This window comes from Hipposideros armiger, unplaced genomic scaffold (genome assembly GCF_001890085.2).
Source record: "Hipposideros armiger isolate ML-2016 unplaced genomic scaffold, ASM189008v1 scaffold_131, whole genome shotgun sequence".
In the NCBI taxonomy this organism is placed as follows: Eukaryota; Metazoa; Chordata; class Mammalia; order Chiroptera; family Hipposideridae; genus Hipposideros; species Hipposideros armiger.
In genome coordinates, this window is record NW_017731481.1 from 2775381 (window position 1) to 2801677 (window position 26297).

Genomic DNA, 26297 nt, shown 5'->3' on the forward strand with positions numbered 1-26297 from the left:
ACCAAGGGGGATGGGGAGTGTATACAGTGTGGATATGCTGGACAAGAGATGTTCATGTCCTAGGTGGGATGGAGCAGAACAGTTTGAGGTTTCATTATACTACTCAGAATGGCCCATAATTTAGAAATTGTTTATTTCTGGAATTTTCCATTTAATATTAATATTTTCAGACTGAGGTTGAGTATGGGAAACTGACACTGAGGAAAGTGAAATCTCAGATAAGGGGGAACTATAATGATTGCTAAATCAGTCAATAAAAATAAAGTTAAAATAAAAATTATGTGTTCTGAGATAGAACAGGGTATCTATGGAATAGTGTACAAAATACAGAATAAAAATGTAGAGCAGATATGTAGATGGAGTTACAGAAAAATAGACATTATATTCCATATATATATATATATATATATATATATATATATATTTAAGAGTTTGCCTCAGCAATGCATTGTGAAAGTAGTTATCACATTTGAGGAATGCTTATCCCAGAAATAATTAAGTCAGCTAAAACCCCAAAATATGAAGATGAAAATTCATGAGAGAACTGGTTCTTAAAGATATCAAGTTCCCTGTCAGCTACGTTTTGTTTTTTTTTTTTCCCCAGCTGCTTTCTCTTCTTTTCTTTTGTGATAAAAGAGAACGTTTTATAGGTGCGGAAATGGTTTACAATTGCCTTATTTAGTTGCTCTTATTTTTATGTCTCCCCAAAGGGTCACAAAATCCATCATTTAAAAAGAGAAAATGATGTGTTTTTAGCGCAAAGAGAGAGTAGCCACTTTAGAGAACCAACAGGAATGGAAATAAATGGAGCCTGTCACCTATAGCCACAACATACTAAATACTTTGGATCATCTCAAGTCAGAAGCTTCACAGGGAAAACGGAATGAGCTGCTTGCTGGGCAGTGGGGGTGCCTCCTTTTCACCACCTGAAAGCCCAAACCAGCTCTTTAGTGTTTTTGAAGTGAAAAAGATTGTCAGAGTGCATGGGAGAACATGGTGACCCTGGTTAAGGAACCTTCCTCCTTTGCTTTGGGCCTTCCATTAGGGCTGGCCCTTAGGAACAAAGCATCTTTGGGAAGTAATGAAGGTATTTGCTAGGTGTGGGAGTCATCCCGGTATTTCAGGGGATGGAGGAAGCTTTGTATCTGAAATGAGTTTGGGGTCATGGAAAATTTTTGACCCACGTTACAAAATGTAAGGAGTACTCCCCAAAAGTGGACTGGCAGAATCACACAGCTTGAAGGGGTCTTAGAGTTGGACTAATCTAAACCCTTAAATTTACCAAAGAGGAAACAGACTCAAGGACAAATGGCTTGCCCAAGTTTACAGTCACGGGCAAAACCAAGTCTGTTGCCTTTTGGCCATTATTGTTCCTGCTCCACCTTGTGGCAGTTCCCCCTACCTTTCACTATCACTTCATTACTTACCTTTTCTGCTGCTACCATGCAAAAGATTAGACCAGACTGAGAAATGTAGGTGTTTGATGCACAGTTTCTTTAAGCCATCAGAAGTGCGAGTCAGTAAACAATGATCTGCAGCATCGTTCCAGGATCCTGTTGGTCTAGCAGAGGGAGTTTAGTTTCAAGAGCTCGCCTGGGTTCTTATCCTAGCCCCACCACTGGGACGGTGGATGACATTAAGCAAGTTATTTACCTGCTTTGAACTTTGATATCATCATCCATAAAAAGGAGGATCATAGTAGTACCCATCTTGGGGCCGGCCGAGTGGCTCAGTTGATTAAGAGCTCAAGAGTGTGAGCTCTGAGCAACAGGGTTGCTGGTTCAATTCCTGGCCGGAGCTGAGCTGCCGTGGAGCTGCCAACATGTGGCAGGATGGCTCAGCCAAAAAAAAAAAATAGTGCCCATCTCTTAGGGTCCGTAGGTGAGGATTAAGTGAGATAATCCATTAGATTAGGGTCTGGTTTATAGTAAATCCTCAATAAATGCTAGCTATTGTTGTTACTACTCTGAGGGTAGTTGGAACTATTTATGTCAAAAGTCTTAAGGAAATTGGAAAAAAATGTTTTTTGTAAGGGAGAGATGGGTATTGTTTAGGCATAATACTCAGGTGCTCAGAAAGACTTTTCTGGGATTGTAAAACCTTCTGAGCTTCCAAAAATCAGAAATCTTTGGTAGTCTAGTGTAGCTTATTTTTTCTGTAGCTTTTCATCCAACAACTATCTTAATTACCCCCAAATTTTAACTGCTCCTTATTTAAAAATTTTCCCCCCAATTTTGTCTCTCTACTAAATAATTTTTATGGCTTTACTGAGGTATAACTGATATACCATAAACTCCGTATACAATTTGATTAGTTTTGCTATACACATGAAACCATCACTAAAATCAATTTAATGAACATATATATCACCAGGAAAGTTTTCGTGTGCCTTTGGTAATCCTGCCACCTTAACCCTTCTACACCCAACTCTCCACCCCCATTCCTAGGCAAACATTGATCTGCTGGAATTTTATATAAATGGAATCATACAGTGTATTTACTATTTATCTGGCTTTTTTCACTCAGCATAATTATCATCTGTGCTGAGATGTGTACAAATAGTTCATTTTTTTTATTGCTAAATATTCCAATAATTTTCTCTTTGTTCACTCTTTACCCTGTCTTGCTTACCTGGCCATGGTATGGAATGAAAACAAATTTTAAAAATTTAAAAATATTTATTGATTCGATATGTTTCCTGTTCTCTTTTTTTTCCCCATTTTAATGTTATTCAGCAGACATAGTAAATAGCATACAGCAAGTGTAGGTTACTTGAGAGTAACACCCATTTACGTTCTGTGTGCATATTTTTAAAATGGTGTCTATAAGCAATATTACTATATTTATTTGAATGTTGAGATTAAAATGTTCTCCTGTCTCCTTGGCTCTCAGTATAAAGAAAGCATCCTTCCATTGGCTTAACCCAATGAGTTGACTTAATAAATTCAATAATATAAATATTTACACATAATTTCATTTCATGGTGAAATATTTTTCCTCCTAATGTTAGTCTTGTTTTTGAAAATGTGGACAATATGTTCTCAATTCTCTCTCAGCTGGAGCATAACATGAAATAAACTAAAAAATTGATACAACAAAAGTAATGCATTTGCAAGATAATGAGAGATCATTGGGGAGGCAAGTCCATTTTTGTAATGACTTTTTGCCAACATCATAGTATCTCTCAACTGTTTGACATTCTTGCATCTGGGAAGGAAGAAGATGAAAATTCCCATTCAAAATGCCCGTTCAAGTTTGGTGAAAGATTTAATTTCTTCATCTATCACAGTGTCACCAGCCCTATGAATACTATAGATCAAGCCTCAGTGCCAGAAGTCTGGAGACTTGGCAGGGTAGAGAGTAGTGTTTAGCCAGAGGGAATCATAAAGAAGCCAGAGAAAACAAATGTTACCCATTTTGCATCTGAAAGTTGTGTTCTGGGCAGTTGTCCTGAGTGCACTCTGCCTGAGAAGCCTGGGAATACAGGAATTTAAAAACTGAGCTCATAATGGAGACGTATATACTGACCTTAAAAATGCTACAAGGATTCTAGTAGCAGATAGATTTTTATGGAGAACAATAAAAAGTAAGTGCAGTTTCTGTACTGGACAGTAACTTGGAGATTATCTGGTCTACATTTTTATGTGGCAGGTGACTTTCCCAAGGTCAAACAATAACTCACTGGCAGAACTGGGGCTAGACCCGGAATTTAGGAATCACACACTCATGCCCTCTCCATGTTGCTACTTCCGTTCTGTTGGAGCTGGTGTGTTAGTGTGCAGGGTGTGGAAATGCATGATTTGTTCTTGTTGTGCTGCCCCATGTGAGGGTCCCTGTTGCCTGGGACATTGTCTCCTTGATGAGCTGTTCTTCTTGACCATTGTGTCTTCTATGAGGGTGAGTTTACTGTGCTGAACGAAGAGTTGTGCTTGCCCGCCTCTGCCAGCCAGCTGTGTGTCAGAAAGGCCACAACGAGAGGTAACGCTTCATGGACAAACCCATGGTTTTGATTGTCAAATGACCTGTTATCAACTAACGTGGTAAAATCTTTCTATTCAGGAAGACCATAACTTTAACATACAAGAGCTTGTATGTTTTTAATTCCCCTTCCCTAGTCTTAACATCTAAGTCTAAATGTTGTCCTGCATCGTTATCATGCAACAGATAAAGATCATCCTGTTTCACTGAAATCACTGACTTAGTCCCATCAGCCCCTTTATTTTTCAGATTTGGAAACAGAAACTCAGGACTTGTCTCAAGTCTTGTAGGAATGCATTTAAGATGATGTCTTAGTCAGCTGGAGCTGCTATAAAAAAACACCATAAACCGGGTGGCTTATCAACAACAGAAATCTATTTCTCACAGTTCTGGAGACTAAAAATCTAAGATCATGGTGTCAGCATGGTTGAGTTCTGGTGAGGGCCCTCCTCTGGGTTGTGGACAGCTGACTTCTTGTTATAGCCTCAGACGGTGAACAAAGAACTAGCTAGCTCTCTGGCCTCTTCTTAGAAGGGCACTAATCCCATTCACAAGGGCTCCACCATCACGACCTAATTACCCCACCACTCAAAGGCACCACCTCCAAATACCATCACATTAGTATTAGAATTTCAACATATGAATTTTGAGGGGATACAATCAGTCCATAACAGATGCAAACCCAGTCTCTAGTTCAGCACAGGATGAAGTTTAGCAGATCTCCCTGAAACACTGTTCATGCCTCATTGGCATCTGTGATGGCATCTAACATGTGTTGAGCAGCTGCAGTATCTAATAGGGACAGGCCTGGCCCAGAAGAATTTATTGGAAGAGGGTGTCTCATAAAATGAACAATTGCATGTGAGTGAAACTGTGACACTGTAGACTGTGTGCTGGAAAATAGCTCTCTTTTATGGAGGTACATCAACCATATGTCTGCATCTTAACTGATTTATGAGAAAGATTGTGTTATTGGTCTTACAAACCAAAGGCAGAAAGAGAATTTAGTTTCTTTCCAAGAGGCTAGATATAACTCTGATCCTCTACAATCCAAATTAGACTGTCTTTCTTTATGCTCTAACAGCATATTATTTGTATCTCTAGTTAGCATGTGAGTCATTTCGTTCTTCATCATGTTTGTGGTTCCCATGTTGCTAATATGAAAATGGCTCAAACAGGAATCTCACAGGCATTCACTGCCCAGTTTGGGAGGCACTTGCTAAATCTTTAGAGTATAAGGAAAATACAGAGGGTGCCAAAAAATGTATACAAATTTTAAGAAAGGTAAAAAACTGTATTAAAGTTGTAATATAATGAATGACGCTAGCACTCTTGATTAATGCCATCTTTTGAGCGAACATCATACTATACATTGCCACCGTAATTTAATTCAACTTCGAAAAGTAATGCACAAATAACATCTCTTAAAATGTGTACATTTTTTGGCACCCCCAGTATTATTTAATACCCTTTAATGTGATAATAAACCATACATTTTAAAAGAGACTTTAAATACTTTACCAATAAAATTTTGTTCATAGTCTTGGTAATTCTGCTAATAGTATCCAAGATTATCCCCAGTTATCAGAGTGAGAAATTGAAGTGAAGAAAATAATAGTGACCTTCACAGGAAGGATTAAGAATAAGAAAGAGATATTTTTCTAGTCTGTTCCTTCCTGTATACACAAGACCAGGACACAGACATCCTGTTTTTCATTTCACAGGATAACAGAGAACAACATTTTGGGGGAAGGAAGAATTCATGACTTTTAAAAGTCAGCTGTGCCCTAAAACATGCTATTTTCAGTAAAATTATTAAATGAGGAAGGAATGTGGTCAAGAATATAGTAACATGAGATATGTAATGTGTAGTACCCAAGGGCACTTTCTTTTCTGAAACATATTGTTGAAAAAAATAATTTTAGAAGTTGGTTGCACAGTTCCTGACCCTATCCCTGGTCTGCCTCCCAGTGCTATAACATAGCGGGCTCTGTAGATGTACACAAATAAAAACATTACCATCAAGATTTAAAAACGTATACATTATCATCCACATATGCTCAAAGAAAATCTCACCAAGCATCTTTTGTTGGCGGACACATACCTAGTCTCTTGATGCTTTCATTTGTGATGATGAAAGGGCTTTTTAGTCGTCCCTTCTTATGTTTCACATTTCAGGAATCAACGTGTCATATGGTTTAGATGGACGAAAGATATAAAGATTTACATTTGTGAAGTTGAAGCCTTGCAACTTACGGCGTATGGATGGGTATTGTCACACCATTGGGTCAGTTGTGTTTTTGAAGTTCCTTGGAAATGAAAATACTGGGAACTTTCGCTTATTAATTGTACGTTAGATAGAGTGGGTTCCTAGGTTGTTAAAATATTATTGATCTCAGTGTCCTAATTTTCAACTGCTCTTTTCAATAGTCAGCACAATGAAAAGCGACTTATTTATGGAGTACTGCTAATTGTGGTATGTCAAAATCTTATTTATGGTGGGGTGAGGTGGGGCAGGCTTCCCAACCTTTAGAATCTCAACTGGGACATTTCCAAAACCCAAATACGTGATTTTTCCATGAACGTTCTCCCAGTCAACTCTCATGCACATGTTGCGTTCTCTTGCCCACTTGTTACCATAACTAAAACCCGTGAAGCCACCACAGAAGCTCCTCCAATAGTCCTCAGTCTCTATGCCAAACGAACGAGAACACAGAGCATCAGATGACAGGAGAGGGGACCTTAGTCCTGGATGCAAGTATTTAGATTGAGGAATATCATTGAGAACTATTTTCTGAGTTTGACAAAGCAAGGTACTAAATCTACCCTATGTACCTGGAGCTGCTTTCCTAGATTTCGCTTGTATTTTTAGCACATTCTTACTGTCTATTTCTTTGATACTCAGGGAGTGTTGTCCAAGAGTGTGTTTTGCCACTGTGATTTCTTATGAAACATGAGGGACTCAGGAGATCGGGGAGGGTCTATGTTAGGGTTTGCTCCAATGGCAGCCTTTGGATGCCGACAGCATATCTGCCAGGTTACCACTGTACTGCAGCTATTCCTGCCTCTGCTAGAGAAGTACACACTGGGACTAGTACTTGCAGATAAGGAAGTGTTGCATAATACAAAAAAAAAACAAAGGCTTGCTTTCCTTTTTCTTTTTAGAGCTTTGCTTTTGAAGTCAGAAAAATCCTGGCTTTACCATGTACTAGTTGAGGAGGTTTCTTAACACCTTTGAGCCTCATTGCCCCATTGGTAAAATGGGAATATTAATACACCTATCCAGAGCATTGTTGTGGGGATCAAGTGGGTTTGTAGGTAATGCAGCTAGCACAGCATATGGCACGTTGTAGGTGTGCAGTTGAGGTTCCTTGCCTTTCTTCTAATGGGACATGTATCCAGTTGAACACACCCACTTCTCCTTAGCTTACCTGTGGTTCACATTCAGTGATTTGCCACGATGTTAATTCACCTTCCACAGTGATCTCAGAGGGAGTCTTGTCAGTGGTTCTGCCTTCCTGGCTCTTTCCTTTTCCATTACTAGCTTGAGATGACTACCTTCCTGGGGAACATGATGTTTGTAACTGCTAAGGAGATGATGTACTTTCCCAGAGCAAAGTATCAGAGTTTTAATGAGCTCTTTACTAGGAAAAGAGGGAGGTGCTGAACCACCCGGCTCTTACTCTGCAGTGTGGCATTGCTAGGACCAGACGCTGAGAGGCTGGATGAATGTGGATTACTGTGTGCAGATGAAAAAAAACTGAACGTTTCGCTTCAAGTTGCTGGAGGGAGAAGAACAAATGAGATTATTAATGACCATGACCATATAGAGGGTATGAACCGATAGTCTACTTAGTTTCATTATTAAAACAAGTGTGGTTTTCAATGATATAGATTCCCTCCTTTTTATTTAGATAGCCAAGAATATTCATTAAGGGTATCAGTAAAGACCACGTCAGTGATTTAGCCTCCAAAGCTGCCCCCTGCATGCTAAAAGACAAAGAAAAAAATTGGAGTGGTTGAGAATGAGAATGTGAGATTGGAAGCCAAATTAGAAACTCATTTCAACTCATGGCCTGCAGGCTCTGGAGTAACATTATTTGTTGTCAAGGATGGAAAACAACTCAGATTCGGGTCCAAGTGATTATTCCACTTTGGCATTGCTGCCTTTCTGCCAACTGCAATTCCATTTAGACATAGATTAATTAGCCAGGCAGGGACGGAAGTGCGTTGTGAGAGCAAAGCCAGAAGAGGCAGGGCTGCAGCCCCAACTTGCAATAGAGGGCAGGCCGCGGAGGCTGAGAGAATCGACTGGCCCAACCCACGTTAACATTAAACCCACAGTAATCCCGTGACAGTGTGTGGATAAAAATGGACTCTAAACTTCTATAGTAATACACTTCGCACTTCTACTGACTGATAATATCAATGCCTCCAGGAAAACCTTTAAACTGACAAAAACGGGGAAGATCCGCTTTAGTCACCAGGCGACTGTCCCCATGGAGAAACGGGGGGCAAGTGAGTGCAGACCTGAGCAGTTATTGCCTTGTGTCACCATTCTGCACCTTTTTTTAATGCTGCATGTAAAGTGGGAACAACCATATTTTTACTTTTTGCTGTTCCTCGAATTATAAAGACAGATGAGATAAAATCATGAAAACTCTTGGGAAAGACGACTCTGCATTCATTAATTGAAGGTAGCATTATTAACATTTATTTAACAGGAGGCATTTGTCCGTTTCCAGGATATTTTCCTTGCCTTTGCTCCCAGAGTCTTGCGCTTGCATCTCTTTTCCATCTGCTTTTATCTTCTTTGACACATCTGTGTCTTCCAGTGGAATTCCTTCAAGGCAGGCATGGTATGGGGCGCGTGGCTGAACCCTGCCTGCCTCACTCTGCTAGGAAGACGGCGAGGGTGAGCGCGGCCGGGACGGGCGGGGCTGCAGCCGCTGTCCCGCAGGGGCCCAGCGCGAACGCCCACCCTGCAGCGAGCTCCCGCTCCTCGCCCGCCTGCGGCCGCGGGGCCAGCCTCCGGACCCGGCCGGGCAGGGCAGCGCTGTGGGCCGGACGCGCGTCCTGGGGACCTGTGCTTTCCTGCCAGCCTCCGACCCTTTCGAAACGTGTGGACCCTTTCCTTCCCTCCGGGCGAACTTCCAGAAGGATTTGCTATTTTAAAACATTTCATTCCATAGAACCATTAAAAAAAAAAAAAAGTGGTGGCGCTGAGCACGGTCCATTCAGAGGGGGGCAGCACTTTTAGTCTTGACCCCAACCAGTCCAGTAGCTTCAGCGCTGCTTCAGCCCTGAAGCCCAGCAGCGAGTTAGGACGCAGCGCGTGGGCAGAAGGCACGTTTCTTTCTTGCGAGGTTTGGTTTTTTTTTTTTTGGTTCTTTATCAAGTGAATGTGACTCTGCTTTGCTTTAAACACGTACTTCTACATGGATTTTTACCTTTTTTTTTAAACCCTTGATTATGTTTTATTTTAAAGAAATATTTTTTTAATTTTACCCGTTAAAATAAGGAGGGGAAAATACCATTCTGCTTTTTGGGGCAATACTTTGGATGAATTGTATTTTAGATCCTAAATGATTTAAAATTTTACCATTTTGTAATATCACCTACATTTAAAACGTGGAAATTCACCCAGGCTACCTCCTATTATTATTTTGTTTCATTTTTGTGTTTTAGATTCCCTTCCATTTCAAGGAGAGAAGCCAAGGTATTTTTACCCAGTGGAGGAATGATGTAGTTCCTTCCATAACCTTCTTTTTCGTCCAGGTAAGTGAGCCTGTTAATCATAAGTTATCTAAGAAACAAACCTTTGGACATAATTGTATTTAGTATTTGGGCTATGTCTAAAATGTGTTAAATTTCATTTTACTTTCAATAGTTTGATTAATAACCAATTATTATTTTAAGATACGAATACTTTTCCAAAGTAATACAATTACTTGATTGCCTTGAATCCTTTTATTCACTTTGTAAAGGCTGTAATCTACATTTAACTTTACCAATGTCTTCAGCATTTATCTCTTCTCAAAGTGGCAAACGACTTAAACCAATAATGTAATTAGAGAAATGACATGTTTCTTTTAAAAAACTGTTTACTTGAATTGTAACATTTGTTCTCTTTTTGGAAGCTGTGACAGAGCATTAAGCTTTCTCAAATATTTAGCCCATAATCAGATGGGCACCATGATTTCAACCATACTACAAAATAATTATTTTAATAAAATGGCTTAAGAAATTGAAGGATGATCTTCCTTTCTAATTTATAGTAATATCTTAGGGGTATATTTTCTAATGCTTGGAGAATAGTACCCTGATGGATGATATGGTTAGTTTTAGTCTGGGGACAAATGTAACTCTCTGGAACGTTGTTTTAGTTCTGCTCTTGTAACCAGTAATTTTGAGTTTCTCTGCAATAAGATATTTTATTACATCTGGCAAGACTAACCTTAAAAACAAACAAACAAACAAAACCTTAGGGACATCATTAATGTTGAAATGCAACAGTATGAAATGGAAAGCTGTATATATGGTTTCTATCTTCAGCAGAGTAAACCTTTTTTAGTTTTCTTTAGGAATTAGTCAATACGCATAAAAATGAAAATAGGTAAGCTGTGCTCAGCATATACATATCTTCAAGAAACTCCCTTTGTCCTTCCTCTTCATTTAATATATTTCTATCGAGGTTTTGTTCATGGCTTTGTAATGTTTTTTGTTTTTACTTTTTTGATACTTATTAAGATAAAAGAGTGGGAGTCAAAACATTTGATTTTGTATTAATGAACTGCTTTTTACTAAAACAATAGAGTATGAGGAGTGTAAAAGGGATTTAATCTTAGGTACTAATAATAGAAAAATGAAAACAAGCTTGTCCAAAATTTAATACAAACAAAAATAACCAAAGAATACGTAATTCTTCGCAAATTCTTTAGTTTGTAGAAAATCAAGTGGCTAAGAGGCTTGAGAGACTCAGAGCCAGCTTGAGGGCCATAGGGAATTGTTCTAATCTTGAGTCTTGTGATGTTTACTGTTTTTGCGAATGCTTTGGATGATGTAGAAGAGAACAGTGTCATTCGAGCACCATGTAGACCATAAATATTAAAACCTTGAGATAACAGTAGGAAAGAGCCAAAATAAACTTTACAAAGCAGAGAAGCAATGAAAAGTTGACTGTGGTCTACTTGGGCAAATGCAAAGTTATAGGATGTACATGATCTAATAGGAAGCTATCAGAGGAGCATGACGGGGAATGTTTGGGTGGCAGCGGGGCAGAGCCATACAGCCCAAGATGGGTTTGAAGCAGCTGTGGATCCCTGTGCAGAGACAATGGGTTGTTGCCAGGCAGCCGAGGCTCCACCTTGGCAGTACTAGCTTGGGAAAGCCAGTTTTCCAGGAATTGCCCCTCACTGCCTGAGTTCCCCACAAGTCAAGAGTGTAGACCTTCAGCAGTGGACCGTCACCAGACCTGCAAGAAACAAATGTGTAAATTAGGACAAGAGTGACAGGGTTGTTTCTCCCTCTGATAGGCAGAAAATCCACACCATGCACGGTGGTCTTGGAATCCAAGCAAGGAGAGATTAGATTGTTTGATTCAAATGCTTAATAGCATTAGGCCATAGAAGGGTTGCAATAGGTGTCCTGCACACATCCTTCATAGAGCTTGTTCCACCACAGTTCCTTCTCTGCGAATTGCTGCTCACCACGTTTTTGCCCCCACTCTGTGCCCTGTTGATGCATTTCCGTCTCTCCCTACCCTGAAATGTGTTCACATTTCTACACATTCTTAATTCCTTTCTTCCTGTCAAGGGAGAGGTGTGCAACCTGTGCTCCTAGTCACACCCTCTCAGGTCTCCCACCTCCCACCCCCTCCTGCCTGTCCCTCCCTGACTCACTGCAATTGCTTGAAGCTGTGTGGGTCTCCTGGAATGCTTTCTACCTGGAAAACTGTCCATCCCCCCCACCCCGACCCAAGGAACTTTCATTCATCCTTCAGCAGCCATCTGTAGTGCATTCCTGTACAGGCATCTCCAACATTTAGAAACAGCTCCTGGTGCCTATGAGGTGCCGAAGAAAAGAATGAATGGGTGAGTGAGTGAATGAAAAGGTGAATACAGGGATGTCCCCAACCTGAAGGTGCCTCCCTTATTCCCCTGGCTCCTTCCACATTCTTCTGTGCTGGCACATGTCATCGCATTTTCATTACTGTTTGCGCGCGATGGTCTGGACTCATCCCTGAGTTGGATGTAGATCTCCCTGTTCTCATTTTGGTGGTCTAGTTAGTTCCTCGTGTAGTTTCTGGGGAATAAAAACTTTGTTTGCAAGCAATAACCTTGTAGGTCTTTGCAGTTCTATGAGTCTATGAAATAATACTACCAGATAACACACAATGGTAGCCAATTCAATCTTTTTTAGAATGAAGGGGGTGTTATAAGCAAATACTAATATAAAACTATAATGTGGTAACTTGGCAAGTTGCTCATATTTGATAAACCAGAGAATTGAGTGGATCAATTTGTACGTTATAAAGTGCCTTCTTTTGGACATGTTTTAGCCTTTTAAAATATTTCCACATAATGGAATGAGATGTGACATAAGGGACTGTAAGCTTTTAATGAGTGTCAGCTTTTGCTGCTACAATTTTAATTTATACTCCTGAGCCACAGTTTGTTTTCAGCAGATGAGGGTGGCACATCCAAGGGCCAGGAGATTCACTCTGGCACCAAAATGGGTACCCAGTGATGCATACCTTCCAGTGGGTTTTCATTTCTTCCTATTAATTGTCACTTAATTAGACCTCGTTTTTTGTCTTTTTCTATTCTGTTTTGGTGCTCTGCTTATTGAGATTCCCTTTTCATTGAGTTAGTTTCTCACCTGCCAGCCTGTGCTTCACCCTGTCACCTCCATGTCCTATTCTGCTGTCCCCTCTCTGCAGTGCCTTCTTCCTTTGTGCCTCCTTGATTTTGTTCCTTCTCTAGCACTGAGCTCTGGAAAGACTTTCCAGATCCCCGGCCTAGAGTGGGGCTGGACCATTTTGCCCCCTCCCCTTACTTTTCCCCATTATTTCCAGTGTTTACCTGTTAGAAGTCTGTCCTTTGGTCATCAGTGCCCTCAAAGGAGACACTGTCTCTGCATTTTCAGCAGCTGGCATATGTTTGTTCATATTCATATCGACGAACAAATGTTTGCATAAATTTCTGGTATCTGAAAACTCTCATCAGAACCCAGCAATGTCAATGTTTTCATTTGCTGAGCCTTTCACCATGTACTTATCTTCCATCTACCTTCTTTCTTTTTAACTTTTGTATTTTCTGTGTTACCATGGAGGTGAGAGAGTTGAACCCAGGTGGTCTGACTCCGGTACCAGTGCCTGCTTAGTTAAATAAATTGTTTAAAAAGTATGTCAAAGAAGGTTGGAAGCAACCCAAGTGTGCATTGATAGATGAATGGATAAACACAATATGGTATATGCATACAATGGGATAGTATTCAACCTTAAACAGGGAGAGAATTCTGACATGCTACAACATGGATGAAACATGAGGACATTATGCTCAGTGAAATAAGCCGGTCACAAAAGGACACATACTGTATGGTTCCACTTATATGAGGGACCTACAGTAGTCATATTCATAAAGACAGAGAGCAGAATGGTGGTTGCTAGGGGCTGAGAAGAAGGGAAGATGGAGTGTAATTTAATTGGTATAGAGTTTCAAATTTGCAAGATGAAAAAACCAATCTGGAGATTGGTTGCAAAATAATGTGACTATACTTAACATTACTGAACTGTATACTTAAAAATTATTAAGATGGTAAGTTTTATGTTGTGTATTTTACCTTAATTAAAAAGAACAAAGAGTAAGTCAAAGACCTTGTTTTAAAAAGGTAATTAATCCTTTTAAAACTAAAAAAGAAAAAAAAATCAAAAGGAATTTTTTTTGGTTTGGGGATTTTTCCTTCCTTAAGCTTTATTTTTCATTTGCTCAGATTTTAAAATCACTTTTTCTTTGAAAATGTATTACGTAATAAAAACAAACTGTATTTACATTGGTAAGATCTTTGGAACTTAATTTTAGACCTTGTTATTCTTTTTCTTATTGTTACCTAAATTTGCAGTTAAAATCTGATTAAAAATTACCCACTTCCTCACCTGTTTGTCGTCAACGAAGATAATAGGATCTTATTACTCATCCAGAAATACTTGTATGACACTTAAAAAATTATTTTTATGATTAAGAGCAGAAATGTTTGTTCTGTCACAGGCAGAGGGCATGACAAACTCCAGGGTTTGATTTGATTGCTCATAAGGAGCAGCTACTTCAGTCATTTCTTTCTTTTTTTTTCATCACACTAATGGACCTTTCATGTGGAAAATCATGACTCTAAAATGGTAAATTACACTCGGGTGCTTGAAAGAGCACAATTTCAAAATGTTCAGCTGACACTTAGGAAGCAGTTCTTTTTACTCAAAGGTTCTGACTTACTACGTAATATCTTTCCCGAATAATTGAAAGCAAAACTTGAATCCCATCAGCCTAGGGACGTGTTTGCTGAGAAGAGAAGGCAAGGTCTGATGGAGCTGTGTGTACAGGGTTGAGGGAAAAGTGAGGGTGAAAATTAGAGATGGAGGATGGACAAAAGAAAGAATGTTAACCTTCTGGAAACTTCCAGCTCAATTGTTACTCAGATTTTATAACTTTACAAACATGATCATAAGGTCATGGCCACCCGAAAAAAAACCCACCAAAATTCATCTCTACTACTGGGAACTAATCCAAGTTGGTGCTTTAATGTTTTTTCTGAAGTTCTTTAGAAATATATGGTAATTAGAAATATTAGTTAATGTTTACACTGAAATGTTTTAATAAAGTGTTGCATAGTTTCAACTCAACGAACATATATTGAGACTTACTATGTGTTAGACTTTAAAAGCACTTTGTGGTTACCAAATGCCAGTTCTTAGGTTGGAATCGAGTCTCCGGTGAAGGTGTCAGTCATCTGCAGAGGAATGAGAAAAATAGTGATGTTTTCAAAGAGCTAATACTTACTTTAAAGGACTAATCATTACTTTGAGGTTTTGGCCTTTTTTCTTAGGTATTAAAATTTAAAATATCTGTTCTTTTAGAATATAATGATAGTTAATATTTTAAAATTCTATTTGTTGGCAAATTAAAATGTTGAATATTATTTAATAGGATTCTTGGTTGCAAGGAACACACATCAACTGGGCCAACTTAAACAGGAAAGGAATCTATTAGAAGACTTTCCCACAGAATTGATAAGAGAACCAAAATCTCAAAGGCAGTATAATAAAAACTTGTAGCCAGGGCTACTTGTATCATTAAATGCATTGCCTAAGTTAACAAAATATGTGAATAGCCAATTTTATCCCAAGTCTGTGAGGTATATGCCAAGGAACAGAGGTCTTGGTGGGGGCATGGGCAGTGGGTAGGTGGAAGGATTAAGTTAAAATTAAGTACCATCATGTGATTTATAACATTTGACTCCTGTGATAATGTATTGTAACAAAGTGAAATAAAACATTATAGCCTTGGGAAATTGTCCTAATTTGAGTCATGAACCTAAAGTTGGAATGAAGACTATGCCTGTGTGTGGATTAGTTGATTATATGTGGACTGGTTGTGTTGTTTCTGCGTTATATGATCACCTAACTTTTCTTCCTCTGAAGTCCTTGTTGTGTGTTTCGGTTTCAGTGTTAACTGTTCATCTCACTCTAATTTGATACAAGGCATCTTAGCTCTTATTTTTAATACTTAGAAAGCCAGATTATGAATATCAGGTGTGACTTGATTTCTCTCTAGCATTTGAAAATTGGACCACTATTCTTGAAACTCTCACATCCCTTGACTTGTATAATGTGCCAATAAACTCGTCTAGTTTTTTCCCCCTACTTCTCTGGCTGTTCCTGCATAGTCCCCTTTTCTATCACTTACATGTTGAAATTCCCTTAGCATTCCATACTTTCTGTTCTCTCAGTCTGTATCATCTGTGTAGTTTTTTTCCAGTCTAACTTGCAAACTTGCATCCATTTACTGCTGACTTCCAAATTTGTTCCCCCAGCTCACATTACTCTCCTTGTTGCAGACTCCTGGCCATCTCTACCTCATATCCCACCACCACCCTCCACTCATTATGTCCCCAGCTTAGCTCTTACCTCAGTCACCAGCCCAATCCTCATCCTTCTACCCAGTTACCTGAGTCAGAAATCCGGAAGGCACCCCTGACTTCCTTACTTTCTTTCCCCATGCTTATACAATCTGTTGCCAAGTGCCATCATCCTGCCCACCGCTTCTTCTCAAATTTGCCCACCTCCCTTCTTCTCCGTCGTGTGGAATTGGTGTTGGCTTAGGCCCTCATTTATCACTTTTCACTTGGACGCCTGCAGTGCTCTCCTTAACTCGTCTCCCTGCCTTCGCTGCCCTCCACCCTGCCATCACAGTGGCCTTTCTAAGGTGCATCTTTGCTCAGAATCCACGAGGGGCATCCCAGCACCTCCAGGGTAACCCGGGCTCTGGTGTGCCAACTATGCCGAACCTCATGAGGCTCCCTAGTGTGACCCTCTCTCCCTGGGTCCAGAGTCTTTGCTCTTTGCTTTCCCTGGGATGTGCTTCCAAGCTCATTGACTGGGCCAGTTCCTACTCATTCTCTAAGACTTGGCTTAGGTGGTGCTGCTTCCTGGCCCCTGTTCCCCTGGGCTGACTTTCTGGGTTAACTTCCCCATTTATGGCACGCACTAAATGGTGTTATTGCCATTTGATTTCCTTGCCCTTCTTTCCTGTTAACTAGCCTGTGATTTCCTGAGGGTCCGGGACCTTACTGGGACTACTTTACATCCTCAGCGCCTAGCACAATACCTGGCACATAGTAGATGCTCAACTAATGTTTACTGAATAAATGATTAATGAGTGAATATGATTGAGTAGTGAATGGAACCTCCTGCTGTTGTGATAAGGAAGGTGGTAAAATGTCTGGCGAAGGATCTAAGCCTTCAAAAAGTATCTTTCCACTTACCTCTTTTGCTAGTCTATACCTTCCCTCTCAAGAAAGGCCTCTTAATTTTTTCCTGAATAAAATCATGGGAAAAAGTTAAGACCAAAGAGTATATGAATGAAGGAAAATAATTGACTTTGAGGAAGAGTCAAAAGTGCATCAGAAAAATAACTTTCTTGGTTATCCTATTTACCACACTTCTAATTTCCAATTACCAATTGTTTCATTTTGGTTTGGGGAACAAAAACAAAAATACGTAACCACCAATGCAGTAACTTGTGGTCTACACATTGGTGTCTTCCTGCGATGTCTTCAGGTAGTTTAATTCCCTTTAGAAGCAGACTGAAGGTATTACATAGGCATTCCCTTTCTACTGAATTTCTTCTTTAATTTAGGGGCACACTTGGTTATGCCCATGGCCCTTATCCCTTCTGGTTATTAGGCAGTTTGGTGTTGGGGGTCATTGTTTGACTGTTTCTAGAGCAGAGGCACTTTAGCTTTGCAGGGGCTCTAGAATCAGGATTGGAACCCCAGTGCCATTCCTTGTTAGCAATGTGAACAGGTACAGGTTATTTAACCTCTCTGCCCTGCACTTTCTGCATCTGGAAAATGGAGTGAATGGTATCTTTAGAGTTGTTGTAAGGATTGAGATTAATGTTTGTGAAGGACTTGGCACATAGTAGATATGCAATAAATATTGGTCTCAATATTAACTAACATGATATAAACTTTTACATTTTTCTAAAATGGAAAAAAAAAATCTCTGATCACTGCCCTCTCGCTTTTCCTTTCCCAGCTTACATAACTGAAAGAACTCAATTGTTCATTGGTTACTTAGTTAATTAAACACATGTTGGCTTGGATATTCACCATGAGTCAGCCATTGTGAGATGCCAGAGTTTCAGAGAGGAGTGTGGCAGTCCTTGCCCGTAAGGAGCCCATAGTAGGGTCCTTGAGCCACTGCAGCTGAGCCTTCTGGGATGCTTAGGAACAATCCAGATCCCTCCCATATTTGAACCCTCCAGAAAGGTGGCAGTGGCCATACAACGTGGGGAGCTGATGATCTGGTGGTCCTGACCCTTCAACAGGGGCCACTGCAGCTGTTGCTGCCATGGTGACTGCTCAAGGAGGAGGCTCAGGAGCTAATCTCTTTTTTCCAAATATCTGTTGTTTGAAAAATAAATTTTCTTGTTCCCACCCTATTTTGGAGCTTGACCAAGACGTTTAGGTCAGAGGTTCAATTTTCTGAGTTCATGATGCCATTAGTGCCTCATTAATTTTTCCAACACCCTTTGACTAAAAGAAATGGCTAACAGTTTTTTTTTCATTCAGTAGATAGGTCCACTAGCTTATGAGCAAATCCTAACAACTTAATAGCTGTTTGGAAATAAAAAATTCAATAAATTTAAAGAAAAAAATCTCATTCTTAACTGCAATTACTCAATAATGGGATATGTTATAGGGCACTGCACAGCTCCTAAACCTTTGGAATCAGACTAGACACCATCACTTCATTTTGTGTAGCAGTTGCTTTTTATCACAGTAACTGCTGAAAATGTAGTTTCGCAAAGATGTGATATCATCAAAAGGAATGTAGCTCGATCTAACATTGAAGTGTGACTACTTTGAGCTAATAGTTTACATGATATCTAACAGATGTCTAGCATCACGGTGCTTTGCTTGGAAATTTGAAATATTTTCAAGCACAATGGTGAACTCCGTTTGGTGCCCTGAGGTGCCTCAGTGCACAGTTTGGGAACCATCTGATTTAGGTGTAAGAATCTTCCTGGAGATGTTTGTAATCCTTCTGTAACCTTCGGCCACCCAAATACATGCCTTAAGGGGAGGTTAGAGGTTAAAGAACTGTAGGGAGCCAGATTATAATTTCACCACTCATGGACAGGAGGCAGAGACAGTTTAACCTAATTGACGAAAGGTGAAAATTCCGTCTTTCATTTCTGATACGTCTCAGGTAGAGAGGCCTGATTATTACCTCTTGGGCAGCGATGCATCACACCCTGCTTACCAGTGAATAGAAGATTAGCTGTCTAACTGCATTGTTTATTTGATAAGATTTTTTAACTTCAGTTTTTTTTGGTTTGGTTTACTTATTAATCTCCCCACAATCTGCTTATTTTCTATGGATTAATAATTTGCTTGTAAAATATTTTAGCATTATCCCCTTCTGGCTTTGGAAGCATGCTTTAAATCTTCTAAAAACCAGGGTTGTAATAAGGTTTATATCTTTGTGTAACAAGATACAGTAGCTGTGCAAATTAGCTAGATCCTAGTAGAAATTAGACCTAGGCCACATAATAATTTTAATTTTATGTATCGAGCTTCGGCTATGAAAAGACTTTCCTGATAGGAATCAGGGGATAGTTTGAAAATCTAGGTAGCTTTAGAACAATAACTAGAGGTGACCTGCTCTACCCAGTTTGAGGATTTCAGAGTAGAGGATCTTGGCAGACGGCTTTCCCACCCAAGGCACCTTCACTGCCTTATCCAGTCTATTTCAAATTACTGGAAATCAGGGAGCATGTCACCCTAGACAATCCTTAAAAGAATGAAATGGCATGATGTCCTGAGAAGGGTCCCAAACTGAGCGTAGCAGATCTTGGTCCTGCCCCCAGCTCAGCTCTCACAAGCTCTGTGACCTGGGCTGGGCTTGTCCTGTGACATGCAGGAGGATATTCAGCATTTCTGAGCCCACTCAGCCATCGTGTCAACCAGAATGTCATCCTTTCTCCCAATACATTTCCATACACCCCTAGACTACTGTGCTGGAGTCACACTCGAATCCAGTCCTCGTGTAACATCTGAGGAGTCCCGAGACTCAGAGACGGTCATACATACAAACACAGCTACCATGTAGGTCCCCTGCCTACTTGCCTGGAATTCATGCCATGCCCAGAGCTGCCCAAGACATTTCTTTCAGCTCTAACAATCCAAGATTTTTGGGATCAAGGGGAAATAGGAGATATAATTGTGAATAAAGCTTCGAAGAAAATGGAAATGACAGAAATCCAGTTATCTTGCTAAAAATTTGGATTCCTAGATCTAGAATGAAAGCATCATGAGGGCAGTCTTGTTCACTGCTGTTTTTCCAGCTCCTAGAAAACTGATGGTGATAGGAGACTCTCAGCAAATGTGTTGATTGAGTGCCTGGGTACACTATTGTTTATAGGTAATATTTATACTTAGGTGATCAGTATTCTGGTAAGATGTGAGTTACTGGATTCTTTTTAAGTTTGCTTAGATGAACTGAAATTTCATGTTACTCAGAATCAAATAATGATCTGCAGAAGTAATACTGCCTGTAATAAATTCTCACTGGCTAGAATATATTAAGGGTAGTAGCAGTGTGATATTAATATCTTTGTCATCACCGACTGAATACCCTGTCTGTGGCTTTTTTTTTTTTTGGTGGTTGTGCATTTGAAATGCTGGTCACAAAGTGAGTATAAGTATGGACCCGATCATAGTGTGAAGTCTTTTGCTTGTGCCGAGATTTTAAATGTCTGACTCCCATGGTGGGGAACACACAGACAAAAGCTATGCCCCTTGGTACCTGGGGCATTATCTGACCCAGGCTTGGAAGGGACCTCCCTTTTAAGGATCTGTCCGGTAACACAGAGGCATTTATGCCCTTACCACCAGCCCCTAGAATAACAGCATACGGGGCTTCTACAGCATCTTTACAGAAGCAGGTTTGCAGTATTGCTGAGAATGTGTACACACTTGGCAACTTTATACAAAAAAATTCACTGATGTGTGCACAGTCTCATTTTCATTGACAGCTTGGTAGGTCTCATTTTTGCTTATGTTTGTTTATATTCAGACCAAGTTAGAGAAGCGTTGAGTTGCATCTGAGGTGGGGAGAAGCGGGAAATTGAATCCTCATCACCTGTTTTTAAACTCATCTCCAAGTGGAGTCAGTTTGCAAAGATTGCCCCTCCCTTGCATTCCAGCCCTGAAGGCATGAACGCACACTTGTTTTGAAGTGAATATTTTCACCATACTGTTCTTTCGGAAAACCTCTGGAGATAATGAGTGGAGGACAATTACATCACTCTAGTACTTCCCAAAGTGTTTTCCAGAGATTACTAGGGCCATCAGATGCTTTTCAAAAGGAGATTTTTGTGATCAGATTAAGTTTGGAAAATACCATAGAATGTACTCCTCACTTGTAGGGTACAAGGCACCTTGACCTATGAAAGGTCCTGGGAGTTGTAAAGGCAGATGTTTGGTTTAACCTCTTGGTTCCTGGCTTTCTTCACCACAGAACTCTTTTCCAGCATGACATTTCGTAACCTTTGTAAGAACAGTGTACAGCCAACCAGCCTTTGAGAAATAATGCCGTCCACAATGGAAAACCAGATTCTGAGTTTGATTTGCACCTCCTAGTAGTCATAGACTAAGCCAGTGTTTCTCAACTGTTGATTTGGAGCTTTAAAAAAATACAGATGCCCAAGCGCATCCCCAGAGTTTCTTCTGTGTGTCTGAGGTGCTGCCAGCTACCTACATTTTTGAGAAGCTCTGTAAGCAGTCTTACATGTTCTAGAGGTTGGGAATCACTCTACTTGGAAGAGGTTTCTAAGTTCCATGTCTTTTCTCTAAGGCTGCAGTAGATAGTGTCTCCACTTCACAATTCTTTATGATGTTGAGCCTGTTTCCTAAAGGGAATTGGTTTCATGTTGAAAAAAACCTGATGTTGACGGTATGGCTCAGAGGTCCCTGGGGCCCCTCCTGAGGGTTGCATGCCTGGGCTCTGGCACCGTTCCTTTGCAGGTGTGATCCCGGGGGTTGCTGGAAGGGCATTAAGGATGTGGTAAAGAGCAAGAGCACTGTCAGGGGTCCTGTTCCTCAGCAACTCCAGGTGGGTGCTGCTCAGACCCTGTCCTCTGCTTTGTCAGTAAGCTAGTGATTGAGTCATGTGGAGCTTGAGCTGATATCCTCTTGGAGAAATGTTCTCTGTTATGGTTCTTTTCATCTTATACCTCATGGCCTAACATCCTCTAGAATCTCTGTTCTTCCCCATCATACCATGAGAAGCCAGGCAGGAAATAGCTCTATAAGATTAGTGGGTGTATAGATAGTAACCACTCAGGGAATTAATACAGGGTTAGAGAGATTGTGTGATGCAGCTCTGGGCCATTCTAGTGGATTTTTCTAAGAAAGGGCCCAGGTGAGAACGTAGGACACTGAAATTAAGTCAGAATCTACCAAACCTATCTATGCTGCAAAGGTTGTGTCATAGCTTGTGGAAAAGGCCCCAGTAGCTAAATGTTTAATTAGAAGTGAGGGAATCAAGCTTGTCTTCATGTGGTCAATGTGGTGCTCTGCTGGGGACCCTTTGCGCCTTTCCTTCTTCACTTGCACGTGGTCACTAGCCTTGCCACAGAAATTATGCCAATAGTTACTAAAGGCTGTAAAATCAAACAGAAAGCAGTCCCCTTGCTGTTAATTTATGGTTGGGGAGAGAACCTTTACTAGTCCGCATTCTCTCTGGGGTGCTCTGAAGTGGTTCGCCTAAGGCTGAGCCACAAGAAAAGAAAAGGGAACCAGTTTCTACATAGTGTTCCAAGCACTACGTAATCTATTTTATGTATATATAATTTCCTCATTTATTCCCTACAACAGCCCTAGGAAGTACTCCTTATCAGTTCTTTAAATAAAGGTGAGAGATGGAGTCTCAGAAAGATATAGTGCTACTGTCATGGAACTGAAAATGCTTTCTGTTACCAGTCATTCTGAGACAGACTCTGGAAAAAAAAAGAATATGGTGGCAGAGGATCCATTTATTTTTCTCTGCTGAGGGTATCTAGATTATACTTCTTTTGATTTTATATATAGGCAATTGGTTTTTGAATAAGCAATTAGTAGTATTCACTAGCAGTGTGTCCTATGTCTAGAATTTAATGTCGTTAGCTAGAACTTCATAATGGTATAAATATTTTTGTGGAGGAAATGGAATATCACTGTGTGATATAAAGCTAACATTAGTAAAATAAATATTAATTCAAGGTTAACTATTAGCTTAAGCTTTCTCTTAATTCAGAATCCAAACTAAGCCTTACTCTGTCAAAAAATACTTTATTACAGCTCAGTTTGAAATTCTAATGTGAAAATCACCATAGTATTGCAAAAAATGCAGCATGAGTAATATTAATTGTCTCCATAACTTAATTACAAACTACCAAATACCATTGCCTCAGAGGCACATGACTCACAGAGTTCTCAAATATTACCTCTGGCTGGTAATCATTTGTTTGACCCTTATGTTCTACAGCGAAAAAAGTATAGAGGTGAGTGATCTTTCAAAAGTCCCAAGGCTGGTGGGTGGCAGGCATAGCCTCTTATTTTGTCACCATAGATAGTGTTGCCTTTCGTTGGAGGATTTTTAAGGAACGCTTTAGCCAAGCTCATTAATGTAGCAGGCTATTACGCTTGGCCCAGTTTGTGCTTCTTCTGTGTCATTTAATCATAACCAGGCAACATAAACATATCCCTAAAGCTGCAGGCTGCATGGAGTGACAGTTGTCAGTGTTCAGCCTCATTGGTTTGTGTTCTCTCAAGCCCAAAGGAAGAGCAGGTGGCCAACAGAATTTGGAAGCCTTTGAAATTTTATTCCAGTTGCTCAGTTACCACAGAGCAATAATTGGTTCTTGGTTGGCAGTTTCAACCCAAATGTGGAAGCTCTGTGGCTTGTCTAACGCAAGGTAGCAGGAAGGTGACTGGAGAATTAAATAAGCCGACACTGAATACCTTCGAGGGAACACAGTCCCAAGCAAGGCCTGTATAACCAAAGTAATTAGATTTATAGTGATTGTTAATTTTGGTGAAAATTGAATGTAGTTTTCTGCTGTTATGTTGTTCTGAATTATATGTGTTTATAATTATCAGAAAGGACTGAGACGTTTTGGTGGCATAGTATGTTTTGGGAAAAGGTCACTTAGCATGGAATCAGATGACCTTCCTTTATTTTAATGTGAAAGGCTGGTCTGATGTCATATATACTCCATAGTTTTGCATTGGGTTCAGTGCAGCTTAGAATTTATTTTTCTCTCCAAAGTTTATGTGTTTTTGTCAGTGTCTGCCCTCCATGGTCTGTCTAATTTGGCTATTGGCCCACTCCAGTCACCAGTAGTCTTCCAGCTGAGACATCTTTTGAGGCATTTCACAATGATACCTGTTAAAATGGTTACCTTTCTTCAGAGTGAGCATATTAGTTGAGACTCATTCTACTACAAGAGATAGAAAACCCAGCTCATACTGGCTCAGGCAAAAAAAGGAATGTATTGGTTCATGTAAATACACAGGGACAACGGGCTTCTGGGAATCCTTGACTCAGGGACCAGATCTCTTGGCTCTGTTCTTTACGTTAGCTTCATTTTTAGGTAGTAGAAAAGGGTTACAGCATCTCTAGATCAAAGTCTAACTGAAGGATGAGGATGCTTCACTCCACACCTTTCCAGCACATCCCAAGAACGACTCTCACTGGCTTTGATTGGGTCATGTGTCCATCTCAAAACCAGTCACAATGGCTGCGGGATGGAATTGCTCAATTGACCAGGTCTCCGTTAGGTGTATATTCCTGAAGCTGGGTGAGTTTCTTCACACATGAGCTAGACAAAATGTTGGTTTTTAGTAGATGCTCTCAGGCTCTTTAAAGTAACAAGTCAGGATTTTGAGGGGAAATGAGTAACAGGGATTCTTTTCCCCAACCTGCACATTATAGTGTTGCTGATGTGCATGACAGGTTTTGAATGGTCTAAGTGTCATATTCTTCTATTATGCTCTCATTTATCAGGACAATATCTAAAATGCCAGTAAATGGGGACATATAGTCAGCCGTGGTGCCTAGTAACAGCAATGGCCTTCTTGAGGAAGGGCTAAGTGACAGGACACTTGTGTTTTCAAGCCTTGTTTTTCTGGCCCAGCAGTTTCAGGACTCATTTGGGTAAGACAGATAGCTGCAACAGAGCCTGGGCTGGTAGATTATTATCATAAAATGATGTTTAAGCTTTTGCATCTGACTTCCTGTTAACGAAGGTGAATAATTTCCTAAGTTGGAAAAACCAGAATAAATTTCTGAATCTTTTGAAATGATGATGAGCTCACCACTGTTAAATATCTACAAGAACAGCTCTCTGTCTACATATTAAGAGATCAATCTCACCAGAGCAGAATAATAATTCATTTTTATTTTCTACTTTATGGGCCTTGGTTTTCTGGAAAGTGAAATTATGAGAATATATTAGTATACTGTTGATACTTAGTAGCTGATGTATTTTTATATTCATTTTAGGACTTAGAGAAGCATCCCAATTTAATATAAATCTTTGCTTTTATAGAGTAAATGACAGGTTTTTAAAACTTAAAATAAAAAAGAAAGAAAGAAAAGAATTTGTATGCCCTAATTGATATCTTGCAGAATTCAGCTCCAAATTAATAAAAAAATTTTCACGTTGAGACTTTAAGAGGGCATTGTCTAACCTTTTATCCTTAGTTTCACTTAATAGCTAAGTGGGTGAGAGACGGTATCAAAATTCCAAAGTTGAGCTCGAAACTATGAGCCAGGCCTAATTATGCTATTTATATGTTCCATTACTACCTCCCCCCACTCACCCCTAGTTCTGGGTGCTTCTAAGACCTTTTATTTATGTTTGGTTTTCAGCAGTTTGGCCGTGATGGGCTTTAGGTGTGGTTTCTTTATATTTCTCCTAATTGTGGTTCATGGAGCTTCTTGGATCTGTGGCTCAGTATCTTTAATCAGTTTTGGAAAACTCTTGTTGACTATTTCTGCACCCATTGCTTCTGTCTCTTTTCTCCTTTTGGGATTCCAGTTACAGGCATGTTACTTCTTTTATTCATGTCTCACATGCCACTTTAAGCTTTTTTCTGTATTTTCAATTCTTTTTCTTCTCTCTGTGCTTCTGTTTGGATATTTTCTACTGATAACCTCTTTCATTTGAAAAACCCCTTTTTGTGCTATGTCTAACCTGCTGTTAAACTCATCTGTTGATTTTTCATTTCAATTATTATATTTCCATTTGATTCTTTTATGTAGATTCCAGGCATCAGATGAAATTCTGCATCTGTAGTCTATTTTCTTAAACATAGTAACTGTGGTTACATTAAAATTTCTTTTTGATAATTGTAATGTCTAGATCACCTAGATGTTACACCTGGAGTCTATATGTTATCCATATTTTATCTTAGTTTTTGGTCATTTGTTTTGGTTTCTTGTCATGCTTTGTGACTTTTTTATTCAGTGCCTGACTCTGTGTATGAAAATT

The 26297-nt window shown here is 39.8% G+C and overlaps 1 protein-coding gene across 5 annotated transcripts in view; it reads left to right on the top strand.

Moving 5' to 3' along the window:
• Positions 1 to 26297, top strand: part of CSGALNACT1 (chondroitin sulfate N-acetylgalactosaminyltransferase 1) — a 353757-nt gene that overhangs the window by 178002 nt on the left and 149458 nt on the right. For 2 of the 5 annotated variants that reach the window (XM_019649308.1, XM_019649310.1), the window contains exon 2: positions 9667 to 9756. The exons of 1 other annotated variant lie outside the window; for it this stretch is intronic. The gene's annotated coding sequence lies outside the window, so the exon portion shown is untranslated. Of the gene's footprint in view, positions 1 to 8341; positions 8676 to 8873; positions 9345 to 9666; positions 9757 to 26297 lie in introns of those variants that run through there. 2 more of the 5 variants (XM_019649309.1, XM_019649307.1) reach the window with 2 other exon arrangements.